The sequence below is a fragment of the Petaurus breviceps genome, unplaced genomic scaffold, assembly GCF_028583685.1.
Source record: "Petaurus breviceps papuanus isolate PSGF00001 unplaced genomic scaffold, PetGlider_PUasm1.0 90769, whole genome shotgun sequence".
NCBI classification, from domain to species: domain Eukaryota; kingdom Metazoa; phylum Chordata; class Mammalia; order Diprotodontia; family Petauridae; genus Petaurus; species Petaurus breviceps.
The window spans coordinates 14,209,605-14,219,638 of NW_027187341.1; the positions used below are offsets into that span (position 1 = coordinate 14,209,605).

The window sequence follows — 10,034 nt, forward strand, 5'->3', positions numbered from 1 at the left end:
ATAAAAATCTCAGTTAATCATATGAATACTATTTGTTTTATATTTCATAATGGGAAGAATTGAACAAGTGTGATTTAAGTTATTATGCTTAGAGCTCTTGCTGCCATTCATAGATGATAAATACAAATCTCCTCCTTATCACAGTTAGCATCTACACCCCAAATGATAGGTGCTAAAGACTGTAAAAAGCTGTAAATATTTATAAAAATGAAGAGAAAGTTTCCCAGCCTCCTGGATAACAACATTTCAGTTTTAAAGTTTTTGGAAATCGGAGTTAAAAACACAGTACATTTAAGGCTAAAATACATCTCAATGCCAAAAACTAAGTTTCATTTCATAGATAAATGGACGAAGCATTTATTAAGTGCTTACTACATGCTAGGTACAGTGCTAATTAAGCACTTGGAATAGAAATATAAGTAAGCAAAATACAGTGCCTGACCTCAAGGAGTTTATATTCTAAGGAAGCCAATACAAGGTTCCTTATGATAATCTAATTCTGATTGCCAGAAAACCCTAGGCAGGAGCTTATGTAAATGAGACACAGAAATTTGAGGGTCAAATGAATGTTTGTGGTTTCTCTGCTTTCACTTGAATTCAACAAAGTAAGGAGAAAGTCTATTCTATTCATAGCAACCCCAGAATAGAAAACTAGGGAGTCCACCACCAAATTAGCAATATGAATCTCTGACAAGTCTGTAAACCACCAGAGGCCTCAGTTTCCACATTTGTTAAACAGATGGGAATCGTCTAAAGGTCCATTTTAAGTCTAACATTACATAATTCTAGGATTAATGAAGCATAAAGCGAGTCCTCATAAGGGTCTAGGAACACCTGGGTATAATATAAAATCTGTGTTTGCACCATATTAATATTACAAGTGATGGGAATGTAAGGATTCTCATCAATTCTGCTTCTTGTTTTGAGTTTGTAGCAGGCCTATCTTGTAAACAAGGGGAATAAGAAAGATTCCATTCATTAACATATAACAATATCATTCCAGTTAGAATTCCTTAAACTCTTCCTTTAGGAAATGATGAAAACAGAACCCATTTGACTCTAGACAAATTACTTGGTAAATCTGCCTCATTTGGAGGGTTTCAGTACTTGAGCTACAGTATGACTATCATGATGTAGAAGCAGCTGCCACCGTTTTGTTTTCTGTTCACAGTAGGTGGTTGCCTGGCAACAAAATACTATTGTCTGATTCTATGATCTATTGCCCAGTTCCATTAGTGATAACGTGTTTTGTTTTGTTTTTTACAGCTTAACACAGGACTACCTTTTGGACACTCAGAAATGAGAGGGGGGAAAAATTCCCTAGATGCCTATTACCTATGAGTGACCATCCCAAAATATCAAGCATATACATATAGAAGGGTATGTATTGTAGATATGCGTGTGTGTAAAATAATATACATATCCTTGTCAAACCCATCTAAAGTTCATGAGCCTAGAATAAGAATTTTAAATTCCATGGAAAACTCAGCATGAACATAAGTTCACTAGACATACAAAGGCACACCACAGATTATTTTCTCAATAACAGTGATCATTTCCAAGTTGTCAAGCACATTCAGTCCTATCCCTTGGAAACAGTTCTGGAGTTAGAAAAGAAACAGTCCTGTCTCCTTAAATAAAAATAATAAAAAATGGAAAAAGCTTCTATTATCTAGAGTCAGCTAACAAATTTAATGTTGTTTTATATAACATTACACATTCTCCCACTGTGAATACAGATTATGATTCAAATTGAAAAAATTTCGCTACTCTTCATATACAAGAATCTTACGATTTATTCATTTAAAAAAAATAATTGAATTGTTCTCCCTGGAATAGCCTCCTATGATCCTTACTTTGTTTTGATATGGGTCCCTAGGGAATAGCAGTCATGGTATGTTACTTTTGCATATTTCACCAGCTTACAAATAGCACAGTGCACTCAATATAAAATTGTCAACATTAACTTGTATCACTTGCGGTTTGTTGTGCATTGACAAGGTGTCTAAAGATTAGAATTACAATATTCTCAGATGCAGATACACAGCACAGAGGCTGATTAGGTTAGCATCAAAACACCTTCAAGGAATTAAAGCTTAATAGTTCTATAGAATCATGCCTGAAAATTATGAAATCAGTATCATTTATATGTATATGTTGCAAGCATCTTTTTCCTCCTAGGGTTTTATAGTCTTTATTAGTCTCTTTATAAATCTTTACAATGTTTTGTATAAATTTCATTTGTTACTTTTATATCATTTTCTAAATCACTGTAACTTTTATTACTATGAATTACATAAAAGGGACTTTGGGGATTCAGTTTACTTAGTCTCACACATCACTTTTTGTCATCATTCAGAAATGTACATAGGACAAGAAATCACAGTAAATAATTTCCAAAATACAAGAACTTTACAATAACGGATAGTTTCCCTTTAAAAAAAAAAACAACAAGGAGTAATATCATGGGAAAGAAGCAAAAACAAAAGGGAAAACTGAACTTAATATTTCTTAAGGCCACTACAATACCTTTAATTCACAAAGTCGCTGACATTGTCTTCTTCACCTGTAATACTTCAGGAATGACCTCCCTTATTTTTTTCTCCTCTACTCCACCCAATGAGATTGATCCAATCCCTCTTAGCTTCCTATGTTCCACAACATACTCTTGGAGATGAGAAGAGACTACAACCAGGGCACATAAATACATCTCCAATTCCCTTTTTTCCACCCTCTTCAGAATCCTGGGACATTCCCTTTGTTATTCTCTTTTTGAAATTATCATACTAACCATCCCAGGTCTGTAGCATCCACTAGTCACTACCCCAGTTTGATACTCAGGTCTCTCTTCCACCCACTCTCCCACTGGTTCTCCTATCCTCCTTTCAAGAAACTGTCTCCGGTTGTAAAAATAATAACTAGGAAATGCAACCCAACTGTTTACATATTTCACCGGGGTTGGGGGGGGGGGGTTAGTATTCAGCAAGGAGGTGAAGAGACTAGAGAAAAGAAAATGTAGGGGGTGGGAATGAGACAGGACTGGGCCGGGGCAAGTTCCCCCACCCGCTAACACCCCCCCCCCCTTCATTCCCCCATGTGCGCTCCTGTCAAAGACAACCACAACACTCCACAGTCACCACCACCCCCACACACTGGGAAGGGGAGGGTTTGCGCCTTCAGCCAATCAGGAAGCGGGAGCCCCGGGAGTCCGACCTATGGGGTGGTGGTGGCCGTGTAGGGAGGAGGATGGAGAGGTGGTCCGGGAGGGACCCGGGCCGTGGGAGGCTTGCACGTGTTGTCCGGAGAGGTGGCCCAGTGGCTGCCCAGGTGCCCGCCCTGAGCCCTGGGCGCGGTGCTGCCCCCGGCCAGCCCAATGCCTCCCCGGGCCGCGGGCTCTGAAGGTGCAGCGCTCCCGTCAGAAGGAACGGGACGGGAACCGGAGCGCAGTCCAAGGGGCCTAGAGATCCTGGGCGGGAGCCGGGAGGGGGCATTGGTGTCTAACAATACAAGCTCTCCTCCAGCTAATGCCCAGGAAACTTTGTCCGCCAGTCGCCCGCTGGAACTGAGACCTCTTCGCCCTAAAGGAAACTGGCCAGGGGAGAGGGCGGGAGCCCCGAGAGGGAGCCAGGGCTGGGGGCGGCGGGGCAGCCGCGGGGTCCCGAGCGCAGCGGGGAAGGAGGCGAGGAGCGCCCGCCCCGGACGCAAAGAAGCTCCCCCAGCCTTGAGCAGATGTTGGGAAGGGTTGGCAAAAGTGAAAGGGGTGGGGGGCTCTCGGGGAGCCCAGAAACCCCCTCCCCTCCTCTGCCTGCTCGTCCACCCCCGGCCTCACCCCACCACCACCCCTACCCCAACACCTTCTCTCGCCAGCCTCCGAATCCATGCCCCGGCGCTGGGGATGGACCCGGGTGGGGGGATCCTGGCTCGTAGATGCTGCGGACCTGGGAGCTCCCTACCTGCGGCCGCCGGGCGGGGGCACGGAGGCGGTCCTCCTGGTGCGGGGCGGTGCGGGGCGGCGCGGCGGGGCTGCTCCGCTTCGCTTTCCCTCCGGGTCTTGTCCCCCCCTTGTCCCGGGCAGAGAGAAGCGAGCCAAGCCCGAGGCTGCCTCCGCCGCCGCTGCTGCTCCCGGGGCCGCTGTCGCTGCCGCTGCTGCTCCTGCTGCCGCTGCTGCAGACGGAGGACGCCCCGTGGCGGCTGGAAGCCTGGGCGAGTAGCAGCCGCGGCGGCCAGAGTGGGACCAGCTTAGGGGAGCTCGAGAAACAGCAGCTCCGGATCCCGAACGTATGCGTGCCGCTGGGCGAGTGTGGGTGAGTGTGTGTGCGTGTGCGTGTGTATGTGTGTGAGCGCGCGCGAGCTGGGGAGCGCTGGGGGGAGGGGGGATGGGGAGAGTCACCGCGAGGAAGGGGGAGGTGGGAGAATGAAAGAGAGAGGGAGAAAGAGAGGAGAGAGAGATGCTCTCAGGGACCGAGGTAAAATTCTTCCCTCTAGGAAAGCCGTCAACCCGTGGAAGGCTGGGGATGGGGGGCGGGGGGAGGGAAGGAGGAGTGTCTCGCCTGGCAGAGCTGCTGGGTGGAGGAGGAGGAGAAGCGCCAGCCCCCGGAGCGGAGCAGCCAGAGTGCCCACCGGTGCTGCAGCAGCGGTGGCCGAGGCGGGAGCGGTTTGCTCGCTGCCTGCCGGGGAGGAACCCCACTAACCTCCCCCCCTCCCAGCCGACGTCTCCCTCTCATTACAGCCTCTGACTACTCCAGCTTGAAGAGGGGGTGGGGGCAGGGACGAGATGAAGACCTGTAACCCACGGTTGCCACGGCGACCTTGAAGGAGCCCAGGGAAGCAGGGTACTTAGTTGGCAGAAGGAGAGAAGGGGCCAGGGTACTCACAGAAACCCCCACCCCACTCGCAAGTCCCCAGCCAGACCGGCAAGGGTGGGGTGAAATGGGTGAACGGAGGAATTTGGCGATGGGAGGTCAGACCTAACAACCTCTGCATCAAAGCCGTCCCTGCCACATTGGAGGATGGCTCTTAAGCCTACGGTAATCATGTTCCAGGTTCTTAAAAGGTGATTCGGGAGGAGGGAAGCCGTGAGAATTAAGGGGGTAGTTTGTTTCAGAGATATGAGATTGTTTTCTCTTTTCCCTTCCCCTCTTGGTTGAACGTGGCATTTCTTTTTTTTTTTTCTTTTGTCTACTTAGCCTCCCATAACTTTGCTTAAAGAGAAGTAAGGTAAAAGGTGTCTAGGGCTCTGTTGTAGATTAAGTCAGTTGTCCATCCAACAACAGAGGGATCCCAACAAAGAGGGAAGGAGCAGTCAGAGGACACCTTTCTTGACCTGTTCTCTTGGTTGGAAAGACTCCTGAAAGCTTCAGCGAACAAATAAAGCCTCTTAATACCTCTCCTTAGGTGAGACCCCCCCCCTATTGTTAATTTCATAATTTCAAGCATAGGATGCCCCATTTCCTGTCTCTGAGCCTTTGTATTGGCTTTCCTATGAATTAAACTCCCTTCGAACCCCTCCCTACAGGAAAGCTGGTTTCCTCCAAGAGGCAGCTCAAGTATCACATCCTCCAAGAAGCCTGATTACCTTCACCATTCCTCTAGCCGAGCTAAGAAACTCCATACAGACATATGTATATCACATATATATATAATTCATATGCATTATACCTCTGCATGTATATACACATAATATGTATTATGTATAGTGAAGCAACTAGGTGATGAAAGTGGATAGAGTGCTGGGCCTGGAGTCTGGATGACCTGACTTCAAATTATACTTACTAGCTGTGAGACACTGGGCAAGTCACTTAACCCTGTTTGCCTCAGTTTTTTGCTTTGCAAAATGAGATGGGAGAAGGAAATTGAAAACCATTTCCAGTATACATTTGAACAACAAATATACATGTACACACACACACACACACACACACACACACACACATAGTCTCCCCCAATAAAATGGAAGCTTCAGGGGCAGCTAGATGAACTATGTGTTGGAACCTGAGTCAGGAAGATTTGAGTTCAAATCCCACCTCAGACAAGTCATATAACCCTTGGCCAAGTCACTTAACCTCTGCCTCAGTTTCCTGATCTGTAAAATGGGGATAAAAATAGCACCCACTTCCCAGGGTTATTGTGAGGATAAAATGAGATAGTATTTGTAAAGTGCTTTGCAAACCTCATAGCTCTACATAAATGCTAACTATTATTAATAATTATTATTAGTTATGGGGAAAAATAATATCTTCTGCAGGGTGAAAACTGTTTCACTTTTGTCTTTGTACCCCCAATACTCTGCCTAGTGCCTGGCACATAGTAGGAACTTAATAAATGCTTATTGATTGATTTGATTGGTCTTTCACATTCCAAGGTATAATTCTGTTCAGCAAAAGAATTCTTAAATTTGAACAGAGGAGAGAGACAGACAGAGAGACAGAGACAGAGAGAAACAGAGAGAAAGAGAATGAGAACTGAAGAGGACAAGGAGAGATAAGGAGCATCCTCTCTGTAACCTCCTGGATAGCAAGAATCTCTCCAAGTTTTAGTTTTGGTCTGCTTTTGTATCCCCCACATCATCTAGTAAAATGCCATATAAATGTAAAATATGAATGTTTGGTCCATCCCAAAAATAAAAAGAGAGATCTTACCTGCCTAAAAATATTTTGTAAATCCTTAAAATGCTATATAATAGAAGCTGCTATGAATTATGAGTGAAAAGGATTATTCTCTAGTCTTTCATCTAGGTTTGGGGTGAAAAGGTAGGCTAAGATAGCAGCAATGTGCTTCTGCCAGTAGAAGACTCTTAATAAATGTTTGATGGACTAAATTCCCACCCCACCCCTTTGCCCCCAGGCTTGCTTAATTTTAACTCTACAGGTTGGAGCTGTTTTTCTTCACTGATTGGCCTTTTCCCCACTGGCTGACAGGTTTAGTGCCATAGTTCCAACTTAAGCAAAGACAACAAACAATACTGACCGGAATCATACAAGGCAACACAAGGACATGAGAGAAAAGGACACAGCATTGAGCCTAATTCGATGATTCAAGTCAATAAAGGTCACCTTAACACATATGAAAAGCATACCTTAACACACGAAATTCCCAATGCAGCAGCAGATTGCATATCCTCAGAGAGAGGAAACATTGTTCCAAAAGAAAGTCCTGTTCCAGAGCCTGTCAAAAGCTAGCTGCTTTAATGATATATTTATAGGGCAGTGTTTCCTGGATGCTCATTTCATAGATTATAGGCGACACAGCTTACCCTCATTGAATAATTGTGCCCTGCTTAAGTATTATTCAATAGAACCCCAAGTCCACTCTTGTCAGTGTGCTTAGTTTCTGCAAAGATCCTTTTGAAAAATTCTCAATTTTCTATTTCCTGGCAAATTTCTATTCCTTTAGAAGTCATTTTTTTCTAGCTTCTTCTCAGTTCATAAATATATGGGGGTTTTGCTGGTGATAACACAGCTGTGAAAAGTGACTAAACTGAAGTATAAATTACAGTGAATTGATTTGGGTTTTGCTATTTGTTCTCTAGTGGGGGATCTTTTTTAAACGATTTACATTCCGTCGCTCAACTCGGCATCCTTAGTAGACATTTTTTAAAATTGGAATTTGTGTACTTCTTTGCCATGTTTTAAGTTTAGAAGTGTTTTCGTTTTTACGTGAAAATATGTGTTGGAATCTAGAGGAGTCCTGAGAACCCACCGATGGTTGTTTGACAATCATCTCTTGCAGTTGTTGTGAGGCAAAATTCTCCAAGATAATTTCTGCAGCTTTGGTTTTCCCAGAATTGATGTTTTCTAGTGAAAGCTGTATTTAGTGTGTGATTTTTGTGAGTCTGAAAGAGCAATCTAGATAGCACTCCTCTACACATACACCACAATTTTCCCAAGTAGGAAATAGTTTGTCAAAGCTGCAACATCCTTTTTGTCCACCAAGGGGAGCATCTCTGTCCCTCTGGAGATAAACACTAATAAGAAACCAGCATTAGAAAAATAAAACAAATTTCAAATCATAGCAAGCTATTCTTCCTATAGTTATACTACCCACTGAAAGAAACCTAGTCAAACATAGTGATTCGAGTATAAAAACACTATGCACTAATACTGAGCTATGTCATCAGGGAAAATCCTTTTTGTCCACCAAGGCAAGCATCTCCCTCTAGAAATAAATAATAAGAAGAAATGAGCATTATAAAATAAAAGGAAATTACAAATAGCAAGCCACTCTTCCTATAGTACATACTACCCACTGAAAGAAACCTAGTTATACTGCTATGTATAGTGATTCAAGATGAAAACACTATGTGCTAATACTGGGCTACATCATCAGGATATATAAGCAAGCAAGTAATCAAAAGACATTTGTAAACACCCACAATTATGTGTCAGGCACTGCCATAGATCTGGATATACAACAACAAATATAAAATTTGTTCCTTGAGAGTTTCCACCCTCAAGGAACATATATTCCATCAGGATCAACTGGAAAATTAGCATAAACCACTTTGTCATTAAAGTACTAAATAGTCAAATCACTAATAAGCACTAAGAGAGCTGGTTATACTATTATTACTAGTTGGATAGAGAAGGCTATCATGGTATAGTAATAAAAAAATACTTTTTCTTCCTAAAAAAGGAATTGCTGCTTAGCATAATTGCTTCATTCAATTTGCAATAGCCCAGTAAAGTAGTCAAATATTAACTTCTTTAAAAATACAGGGATGGGGGAGGAGGGGAAGGAACATTTTAAAATGAGTGGTTAGTTGAAGCTTGATCTACCCAGAAGATTAAACCAAAAAGATAGCTTTGTATCCTTCTTTCCTGGGGTGACTGGTAAAAGTAGACTCTGATATTCTACAAATTCCAGAAAGTAAACCCTTACACAGAAAACTTGTCCCTTGTTCTCTGAAACGTGAAGCAAGGAACCGTTAGCTCTGGTCCTTTAATGTATTTCAGCAGTCATGAAAGTGCATAAGGAGATAGGAAATTTCACCCATAATCAGGCTCCAGATCAGCTAAGATTATAATTTTAAGTTAGAAACACTTTGAACTGAACATGGAAATGAAAAGTTATTGTGCTTTTTGTAAAATACTAGTATAATATGTTTTTATTAAAAGTATGTGCCATGAATCAAATTCAAAACCCTTAACCAGGCATTTAAAGCTCTCCACAAGCTAGCTCCCACCTATTAGCACACTCTAGTCCAGTCAAACTGGCCTAGTAACTGTCCACTCTCTGTGATATATTACACCTCTCACCTTAGTGCCTTTGAACAGTTCTTTGTTCCGTGTGTAGGATGTACTCCCTCCTTAGTTCTACCTGTAGAATCCCTAATTTCCTTCAAAGCACAGCTCAGATCCCGTCTCCTATATGAGGGCTTTCCTCAATCCCCCAGCTGTGCCTTTGAAGTTACTTTGTATATATTTATAGTTTGCCTATCTGTAGACATGTTATTTCCCTATTCCTGCAGTAGGATGTAAGCTCCATGAGGGCAAGGACTACTTTATTTTTGTCTTTGTATCTCCAGGACCAAGAAGGAAGTCTGGCACCAAGGGGGCACCAAATACCATTTATTGAGTTGAATTGAATTCAGTTCAGGATGTGACTAAGAGGACATTTAGCTTCACTGGACAGTTGATGAATATTCCTTGTGGGCTTCAAGAAGAGTCCCATGCCAATTTCATTGCCAAAATCTGTTGGCCTCAAGATTATGGATTTGAAAGTCTAAATCAAAGAAAAATGCTAAGAGTTTTATGTTTTAAGGACAAGTGGTTAAATACTTTTCAAATTATCAATGTTATCGTTAGAAAAAATGCCTTAGACATATTTCTTTTACACATAGGCATTTTTATGCAGGAAAATAAGCAAATCAGCACTCAATTGCTTTTATTTACAACTTAATTGTTTAATAATTTCCATGAAAGTAGCGTATGCAGCATAATACTAGTTTACATTCACATAGAGTTTTTCATTTTGCAAAGTGATTTTTAACTTCATTATTTCATTTGATCTTCATAAGGAACCTTATGGGGTAGGCA

General features: G+C 42.7%; 1 protein-coding gene across 7 annotated transcripts in view; it reads right to left on the minus strand.

Annotated features, from left to right (window-relative positions):
• Nucleotides 1-4,318, minus strand: part of ENOX1 (ecto-NOX disulfide-thiol exchanger 1) — a 726,395-nt gene extending 722,077 nt beyond the window's left edge. For all 7 annotated transcript variants that reach the window (XM_069068688.1, XM_069068694.1, XM_069068693.1 and 4 more), the window contains exon 1: nucleotides 3,954-4,318. The gene's annotated coding sequence lies outside the window, so the exon portion shown is untranslated. The remainder of the gene's footprint in view (nucleotides 1-3,953) is intronic.
• Nucleotides 4,319-10,034: the final 5,716 nt, after the last annotated feature.